Below are 10269 nucleotides of genomic sequence, written 5' to 3'. Positions count from 1 at the left end.
TGTTGACAAACCACCAAACAAAGAGGCATACACTGGTTAGAATCTTTAAAATGAGATCTTATAATTTAGAATTAATTCTATTTGTTTGATATGAAGAAAAGAAGTGAAACAATAGTGCATCAGGTAAAATAGAAGAAGATTCTGAAGTTAGACTGCCAGGTTTAAATTATACATGATGATTAAGCGTATTCCCATTTTGCTGAAATTAAATATTGAAATAAATTGTGGCAGTTGATTTGCCAACTGCATGATGAGTTGTTATAATAAAACAGAGAAATGACAATGATTTGAGTTAACATTTACAGATTCCCTCCATTCTAGACAAATGTTTTCTCATCCTCACCATTCTACAAAGTTATTAGTAGCATGCTCATTATACAACGAGGAAGCTGAAGTTGCCAGTGGTGAAGTAACCTGTCCAAGCTGAGAGAGCTAGGAAGGGAAAGAGCAGGTAATACAAGCCCAGGTCAGCATGTGTCCAAAGTCCATTCTTTTATCAGTATCTTTCAACAGAGAGTGCATTCTGGTGGACAAGGGAAAAATATTTTCTTCATTTTTCATTTCTTCTAAGGAAAGCAAAAGAAAACTAAAACAAGAAGCAGTAAGAATGATGAATCAATTCTAATGAAAGAATCTAACTAGAGAATAGGCCAAAATGAGTAGAAAGGACATTGTCCATATATAATATTGTTATTAGTAAAAACAGGCCAGGCACAGTGGCTCATGCCTGTAATCCCAGCACTTTGGGAGGCCAAGGTGGGTGGATCATTTGAGATCAGGAGTTCGAGACCAGCCTAGCCAACATGGTGAAACCCTGTCTCTACTTACAAAAAAAAAAAAAAAAAAAAGAAAAGAAAAGAAAAAAGAAAAAGAAAATACAAAAATTAGCTGGGTGTGGTGGCAAGTGCCTGTAATCCCAGCTACCTGGCAGGCCGAGGCAAGAGAATCTCTTGAACTCGGGAGGCAGAGGTTGTAGTGAGCCAAGATCGCACCATCGCACTCCAGCCTGGACAACAGTGCAAGACCCTGTCTCAAAAAAATAAAAATAAAATAAAATAATAAAAATAAAAACAGTAATCTCTAAAGGAAAAAGACAACATCTTGGGATAGGAAAAAGAAATTAATGATGATATGAGGAGATGAAGGAATGAAAGATGAGATGGACTTCTCCCTGTTATTTGAAAAATAAAGACTAGGTAAAAACAAACAACAACAACAAAAAACAGGAAAATAGATTGTAGGTACATAAGCAACTAAATGCTATCAAATAGAGTATTGCCTGGAAAATAGAGACTTGATTTAAAAAGAAAATAGATTTTAGAGACGTAAGCAACTAAATACTATCAAATCAGTAAATACTAATAAAGCAACTAATTAATGAATACTAATACATAAATAGGAAATATTGAATACCTACGATGTAACAAAGTGTATCACTGAGTATTGAAAGGTGTAAACAAGGTAATTGCCTTCTGAAACAGTAGAAAATGGTAAGAAAATTAAAGAATCAGGACTAAGTTGTTTTCTAGCTTATAATAACCTTTGAATAATGATAAATAATATTTTTAGTACTTTCTATGTACCTGACTTACGTTAAAAGCTTTCTATTTATTTTCTCATTTAGCTCTCAATAAATAGGATGAGATAATGGTATTGTCCCAATTTTATGAATGGAAACTTCCCCAAGGTCATGAATTACTAAGCGGTAGAGCTGTGATTGGAACCCACTCACACATTTGCTACCATTGCAATGTATTATCTTTTGTACTCTTTATATATACAGTAGCTTTTGCCCTTAGATACATTTATAATAAATTTAACAACTTTTCTGGAACCTAGCTTTGGGTCATTGTGTAATGATGATGATCCTCACTTCGAACACAATGCTCTACTTTTTTTGTTGTTGTTCTTATATACTGCGTTTCTTTACACATGAAAAACTTTCTAGCAGTAGATATATTTTCTCAAAGAAGTCTGAAATTGAATGGAAAATGTAATTCTTAAGAGTTGCTTACTCATATGAAGGGTGCTTTATACACTTCACAAAACTCTGGCATAGAAGCATAATAAAGAATATATTTTCATTTAAAATGCTAACTCTTTGATCTATGATCTAAATCACATTAATTCAGACTCTGCCAATTTGAAATTCATTGACTTATAGAATTTTAGAAATGAGCAAATTAGAAGGATAAGTAGAAGTTCAGTGGGAATATTTATCTTCCTTAGGAAAACACATTTGGAGCACTTACAAAAATAGAAATCTTGTAGCTGTTTACAAACAGTATGCCAATCTCAAATGATTTTTACATCACTATTAAAAGTAGTCTAGTAGTACCTCTTCCTTGTCAATATATTTGGGTCTCATGTGTACCCAAGAATAACAAACAGGCTGAGCGCAGTGGCTCACGCCTGTAATCCCAGAAATTTGGGAGGCCAAGGTGGGTGGATCACCTGAGGTCGGGAGTTTGAGACCAGCTTGAACAACATGGAGAAACCCAGTGTCTACTAAAAATACAAAATTAGGCGGGCGTGGTGGCACATGCCTGTAATCCCAGCTACTCAAGAGGCTGAGGCAGGAAAATCGCTTGAACCCTGGAGGCAGAGGTTGCGGTAAGCCGAGATCATGCCATTGCACTCCAGCCTGGGCAACAAGACTGAAACTCAGTACCCCCCTCAAAAAAAAAAAAAAAAAAAAAGAATGACAAACATATATTTTATGATTAGTATACTTTAGCTTCGACTATTTATCTCTATAGATTTGTCTTAAACTGGTGAGTCTGAGATGCATTTAAAATAATCTAAAATAAGCAACTTAATTATAATCAAAGCACATAAGACTATATAAACCCTATGAAGCACAAGTATTATCAATATTTTAGTCCTGAATAATCTCAGAAAGCTCTGACTTCTTAGAACAGTATTTCTCACACTGTTTTTCTGCAACAAATAAATAGGTATGCTTCAGAAAAAATATGCTGTCATATAAAGTTTGGGAAATATGATGGTAAAAGAAGCCACACAACTTGCTTTCTCATAGAAGTCCTCAAAGGGTCTAATGGGTTAATGCATGTGATAAATCTCCAAGAAGTAAATTTTTATAGACACTTTCCCAAACTTAAACGTCTTTGGACACATCTATTATTATATTCTGAAATTGTTTTCCACAAAACACCATTTTGTAAAAGTTTCTTTTAGGTTAATCATGACTTGGACAGAATCCTATCTTATCTTTAGTTTTCTTTTTCTTTACACTTCTGACAGCTTTCTGGAGAAGTAGGTGTTTCCCCCAACAAATTAGAGTTGCTTGCAATAACCCCATCCCCTAGCAGCTAGCCTGAAGCCTATCATTGGCTTTCATTGATCTTGCAAGAAAAGACAATTAATTACAATATTTATCCAGGCTTTGAAAGTCTTGGTATTTCTTGTTTTATACTCTAGAGTTCTGTAGGTACCTCTAGATTAAGATTTTAATGCTATATTGTTTTTAACATTCCACTGTCAGCCTCCAAGACTTCCCAAAATAGAGGCTCTATCTGATTCTACAGGCTCAGTTCCGACTATCTGCTTGCATAAGTGACCGTTCCAACAAGACTATTTTGTCGCTGCATTTTGTTCATTTATTCATTCATTCACTGAAAACATTCATCCATGTCCACAATTTTCCAAGCACCGGATTAGACTCTAACGATATGAGGATGAATATGACAGACACAGTCGCTTACACTCAAGAGTGTCATCTTTGAATGGAAGGAAGCAGACAATTAAAATAAGCCATTTAAATCCAATGAAAGTGATACAATGTTAGTGGTAGCATGGATGCAAACAGAAAGGACAGCTAGCTCAGTCTGAGTGATTCAGGGAAGGCTTCCTAGTAATACTGTCTTCCAAAATTGAACATAAGATGAACACCTGAGTAGGTGATATTTTTTAGTCAAGTGAAGGATGTGTATTCTAGAGAGAGAAGAATGATAGGGAAGGGGTGTTCCAGGCATAGGGCAGATACAATAACAGAAACAGTGGTAAGAGATAACTTGCCCTGGTTGAAGAATTGAAAGACATTCCATAGATGGTGTTCATATCAAGAAGATAAATGAAAAGAGATGTGTCCGGAGAGGTAAAGAGGAACAGATCTTGGGCCAAAATATAAAAGTATTTTAATCACTACTTCCCTCCTTTTCTCCCCAAATGCCAAGCACATTAAAATTACTTTGCCCATTTTCCAGTTTTCTCTCCCTAAAATGCTTTACCTGAATTCTATCTTTTTTTTAAGACTTAGGCAAAAATCACCAACCTCACAGTGATCTTGCATTCCACTAAACTACCATAAGAGTTTCTATCATCCTCACCCATTACTAGCAATCCCTGACAACTAGAAATATAAAGAACAATGCATACTCTCTCATCCCAGCCAACCCAGAAGGACTGAGGGAAAGGGCTGCATTGCGGAACCTTTGAAAAAGAAAGAGGAAGCCATCCAAAAAGAGCCACAGATATTCTATACAAAATGATTAAAAATAGAAGAGAAGGCTGACATATTTGGATATATTTTGGGACAATTTTACATCTTATCCACAAACAGCCATTTTAAGAATGTCTCGAGATTCTACAAATTTATCCAAAGAAAATAGCAGGACCAGTGCACAATGGTGCACAAGGATGTTCATTAAAGCCTGCTTATAATAGCAAAAAGTTGGAAACAATTTCAAGGTTCTTCAAAGGAGAATCAGTGTTAAAAATGATGGTTTACCCACACAAAGGAGTACCATGCAGCCATTAAAAATAACGATGTAGCTCTAGCTATGTTGAGATAAAAAGGTGTCCATGACTTTTTGTTAAACGATAAAAGCAGGTTGCCAATAAGCCAGTATGGTATGATCTCTATTATGTAAAATATTATAAATACCTAGTCATAGAGAGATGTTGAAAATAATAGTCACCAAAAAGATAACAATGGTTAATTCAGGGTGGGGGATTTTCAGCCAACTTTTTGTTTTCTTCTTTATCCTCTGCTGTATTGTTTGACTTATTTTAAATAATGGGCATAGTTTTATAAGGAGAAAAATGAACAATATGTATAGTCCAATTTTATTTCATAACAATTCCATTTTTAATGGACAGAGTAGTCTGCTACGTTTTTGACGTGTAGCTCATTAGGCAAGCAGTTCTCAAGTGTTTTACTCCTCGGATATACCCAACAGCTGCCTTGCTTGAGCCCTGTAGACATGAGAAAGGCTGTGGGGTCCTGAGCCATGACAGGAGGAGCTGGCTATAGTTCCACGTTTCTCTCTTTCACGGATCGCAGGCATGAACTGCTGTATTAGATGGTTGTTCTGACATGCCCACAGGAAATTTAAGTCTTCCACAAGGTACCTGGGTCCTAGGATTTGGAGACATTCCTAAGAGCACAGTTGTAAATTTTGATTAGTGTTAAAGAGTGGAGTGAGGGGATATTTTTTCTCCTTCAAGAAACAAGAGCTTAAATCTCATGAGAATTTGGTCGCAGAGGTGTTTTAGTAATATTTTTCTTTTCTTGGCCGGGCGAGGTGGCTCACGCCTGTAATCCCAGCACTTTGGGAGGCCGAGGCAGGCAGATCACACGGTCAGGAGATCGAGACCATCCTGGATAACATGGTGAAACCCCGTCTCTACTAGAAAACACAAAAAAATTTAGCTGGGCGTGGTGGCGGGCGCCTGTAGTCCCAGCTACTCAGGAGGCTGAGGCAGGAGAATGGCGTGAACCCGGGAGGCGGGGCTCATAGTGAGCCGAGATCGCGCCACTGCATTCCAGCCTGGGCGTTTGTATACATCAAACTAAGTTCCATGAAGGCAGACTTGAAAAGAACCAAGGAAAGATAACTTACTATCTTATCATTTCAACTGACAGCCTTGGTATGTGTACTTAATTTTCTTCTCTGAGATGATATCCTCCATTTTCCAGAAAATCCATCATCTTCATCTCCTTTGAAGCCGGCTCTCAAATTTTCTCAATCAGAAAATTTCTCTTCATGATCCCTCTTGGCTTAGTGTGTGCTGTGCCACTAAACCTGATCTCCTCAGCACCTCATCTATTCAGTCTCCCACCGACTCATTTGCACATTCAGTTAATGTTGTTTTGTGGGGTTTCCATGTTTAATTCATTACTTGAACGCTTGGCTTCTTTGACAGTTACATATTGTAGATTATCAAATGTATTCTGTTTTTAATTTTTTATTTTATTATTGATTTTTTTAAAATTTGAGACAGAGTCTCACTCTCTCGCCCAGGCTGCAGTGCAGTGGTGCGATCTCAGTTCACTGCAACCTCTGCCTCCCAGGTTCAAGCGATTCTCCTGCCTCAGCCTCCTGAGTAGCTGGGACTACAGGCACACGCCACCACGCCCAGCTAATTTTTTGTATTTTTAGTAGAGATGGGGTTTCACCATGTTGGCCAGGATGGTCTCAATCTCTTGACCTCGTGATCCACCCGCCTCGGCCTCCCGAAGTGCTGGGATTACAGGTATGAGCCACAGCACCCAGCCTGCTTTTTAATCTGGTACTTTCCCCCAACACATTCTTCTAAAATACCCATTAGTGATTGTTATGGGCCCACTTGTGTGCCTCCCTCAACCTTCCAAAATCGTAAGTTGAAGTCCTAAACGCTAGTACCTCAGAATGTGACTGTATGTGGATATAGGGCCTTTAGAGAGGTGATTAATTTAAAACGAGGGTATTAGGGTGGGCTGTAATCCAACATGAATGGTGTCCTTATAAGACAGGAAACTTGGACACAAAAAGTGATACCATGGTTACATGAGCACAGAGGAAACACCAAGAGAAGACTCAGTGAGAGGGTGGCCATCTGCAATCCAGTGAGAGGCCTCAGAGGGAATCAAATCTGCCAACACCTTGATCTTGGACTTTCAGTCTACAGAACTGTGAGAAAATCAATTTCTGCTATTTAAACTACCTAGTCTGTAGTATTTTGTTATGGCAGCCCTAGCAAACTAATACAGTTTTATTTCAATTCCATTCCTCCATTAACACTGAACATTGAGCTATAAAGGGGAATAAGTAATATTTTCAAATAAATAGCCTCAAACTTCATTATTAAGAAGTCTATTTTGATTCTTTATAGATTAGGGAGAAATTTGCTTTCTGATGTTTCATATAAGTTAAAAAGAAGTGGAAATTGGATTCGTAATAGACCAATTATTTCTGTCCTGGTGAAGATAAGTACAAGACAGAACCCCGCCCCCGACCCCAGCCCCCGCCTTAGTCACAGATATTCTTCACCAAACATTTAGAAAATGTTTGGAAGATAGAACAAAAGAACAGACTCACAATTGTATAATAGTCATCTGGGGCCAAATTTAATCTGGGAATAAATGCATTTATTCAACAAAAATGAAGGAAGGAAGCAAAAGCCCTTATCCTCATCCCATAGCTGGAATTGTTTCCAGCAGCTCCAGACACTGTCCCAGCCACGAGTGGTGGGCTGTAGACAAGGTTCTGAAACTTGCCCAGAGTCACCGAGTTTTAAAGCTCGGAGTTTAAAAACTCTCACATTTGGATTAAAAGGTTGAAAATAGTAGTGATAAGATCTGACATACCTTAGGCAAATCCTTTAACTGGGAATCACAAGTATTTGAAGACTTTTGACAGGTCTCTGATTGTTGGTATTCCAAAACAGACACCTTAAAAGAATCGAAATAGCATCCGGACTACTTTGATAAGCAAAGATTTCTTAAGTTCATACAAACACTAATTGTTTTATTTATTTATTCGTTTGAGACAGAGCCTCACCCTGGAGTGCACTGGCACCATCATGGCTCACTGCAACCTCCCCGTCTTGGGTTCAAGTGACTCTTTTTTTTTTTTTTTTGAGATGAAGTGTCACTCTGTTGCCCAAGCTGGAGTGCAGTGGTGTGATCTCAGCTTGCTGCAACCTCCACCTCCCAGGTTCAAGCGATTCTCCTGCCTCAGCCCCCCGAGTAGCTGGGACTATAGGCACATATCACCATGCCTGGCTAATTTTGGTATTTTTTAGTTGAGATGGGGTTTCACTATGTTGGCCAGGCTGGTCTTGAACTCCTGACCTCGTGATCCACCCACCTCGGCCTCCCAAAGTGCTGGGATTACAGGTGTGAGCCACTGCGCCTGGCCAGTTCAAGCAATTCTTGTGCCTCAGCCTCCTGAACAGCTGGGACTACAGGTGCATGCTACCACGCCTGGCTAATTTTTTGTATTTTTAGTAGAGACAAGGTTTTGCCATGTTGGCCAGGCTGATCTCGAACTCCTGGCCTCAAGTGATCCACCTGCCTTGGCCACCCAGAGTACAGAAATTGCAGGTGTGAGCCACTGTGCCTGCCCCTCAAACACTAATTATAAAAGAACATTTTGGCCACATGCGCAGGTCACACCTGTAATACTAACATTTTGGGAGGCCCAGGTGGGAGAATTACTTGAGCCCAGGAGTTTGAGGCTGCACTGAAGTATGATCGTGCCATTGCACTCCAGTCTGGCTGACAGAGTGAGACCCTGTCTCTTGAAAAATTATTGGAATTCAATAAAATTAAGAAATTTCTTTTCATCAAGAAAAGAGATTAAGAGAGTGAAATGGCAAGTTGTAGACAGAAGATATTCTCAACTTTATCTGGAATATAAGGAGGTAAATTCTTTTAAAAATTTAAATAACGAACTTGAAAAATGGGCAAGGGACATGAACAGTTATTTTACAAAGAGAGAGAGAGTAAAAAGAAAATATCTCAATGGCCAGTAAGAATATAAAAAAGTGGGCTGGGCATGGTGGCTCACGCCTGTAATCCCAGCACTTTGGGAGGCCGAGGCAGGTGGGTCACAAGGTCAGGAGATCGAGAGCATCCTGGCTAACACAGTGAAACCCCGTCTCTACTAAAAATACAAAAAATTAGCCGGGCATGGTGGTTGGTGCCTGTAGTCCCAGCTACTCGGGAGGCTGAGGCAGGAGAATGGCGTGAACCCGGGGGTGGAGCTTGTAGTAAGCTGAGATTGTGCTACTGCACTCCAGCCTGGGTGACAGAGTGAGACTCCATCTCAAAAAAAAAAAAAAAAAAAAGAATATAAAAAAGTGTTAATCGTCATTAGACACAGGAAAAAAGCAAATCAAAATCACAAGATACCAATACACCCTCCCTTCCCCAGTGTGTCTAAATGTAAAAACTGGCATTATCAAGTGTTGATCAGGATGTGAAGCCACTGGAACTCTCAGACTTTTCTTTACCTAGCTTTTCTGTCACAGAAAAAAATATTTACTGCAAAAAGCCAGATACAAAACAGTCCATAGAGAACAATACATTTATATAAAGGTAACACTACACAAAATTAATTTATGGTGATCGAAGTCAGTATAATAGTTAATTGGAAGTGGAAGGCAACAATTGTAGATAGAAGGGGGAAATAAGAAATTTCTAGTGTGATGGAAATATTCTATATCTTGATTGGTGGTGGTCACATGGGTGTATGCATATAAAATCCCATTGAAGGCCGGGTGTGGTGGCTCACACCTGCAATCCCAGCACTTTGGGAGGCTGAGGCAGGCGGATCACGAGGTCCGAAGTTCAAGACCAGCCTGACCAACATGTTGAAACCCCGTCTCTACTAAAAATACAAAAATTAGCCAGGCGTGGTGGCACACGCCTGTAATCCCAGCTACCCAGGAGGCTGAGGCAGAAAAATCGCTTAAACCCAGGAGATGGAGGTTGCAGTGAGCCGAGATCGCACCACTGCATTGCAGCCTGGGCAACAGGAGTGAAACTCAGTCTCAAAAAAAAAAAAAAACAAACCATTGAGCTGTGCATCTCAGGTTGATGCTCTTTTCTCTATGTATACTGTACCACAATCGGCAATACTTATGTATCTATAAAATTTGGCAGACCTTAACACTGCATATAACAATCTCTTTTGTCATTATTTATAAGTCATCAGTTATTAACTTGAGACTTTTTTTTTTTTTTTGAGACAGAGTCCCACTCTGTTGCCAGGCTGGAGTACAGTAGCATGATCTCAGCTAACTGCGATCTCCACCTTCCAGGTTCAAGGGATTCTCCTGCCTCAGCCTCCGAGTAGCTGAGATTACAGGCGCACGCCACCACACCCAGCTAATTTTTGTATTTTTAGTAGAGATGGGGTTTTACCATGTTGGACACAATGGTCTCAATCTCCTGACCTTGTGATCCACCCACCTCGGTCTCCCAAAGTGCTGGGATTACAGGCATGAGCCACTGCGCCCGGCCTAAAACATCTTATTACT

The sequence above is a fragment of the Gorilla gorilla genome, chromosome 4, assembly GCF_029281585.2.
Source record: "Gorilla gorilla gorilla isolate KB3781 chromosome 4, NHGRI_mGorGor1-v2.1_pri, whole genome shotgun sequence".
In the NCBI taxonomy this organism is placed as follows: Eukaryota; Metazoa; Chordata; class Mammalia; order Primates; family Hominidae; genus Gorilla; species Gorilla gorilla.
This window is presented reverse-complemented; position numbering follows the sequence as displayed.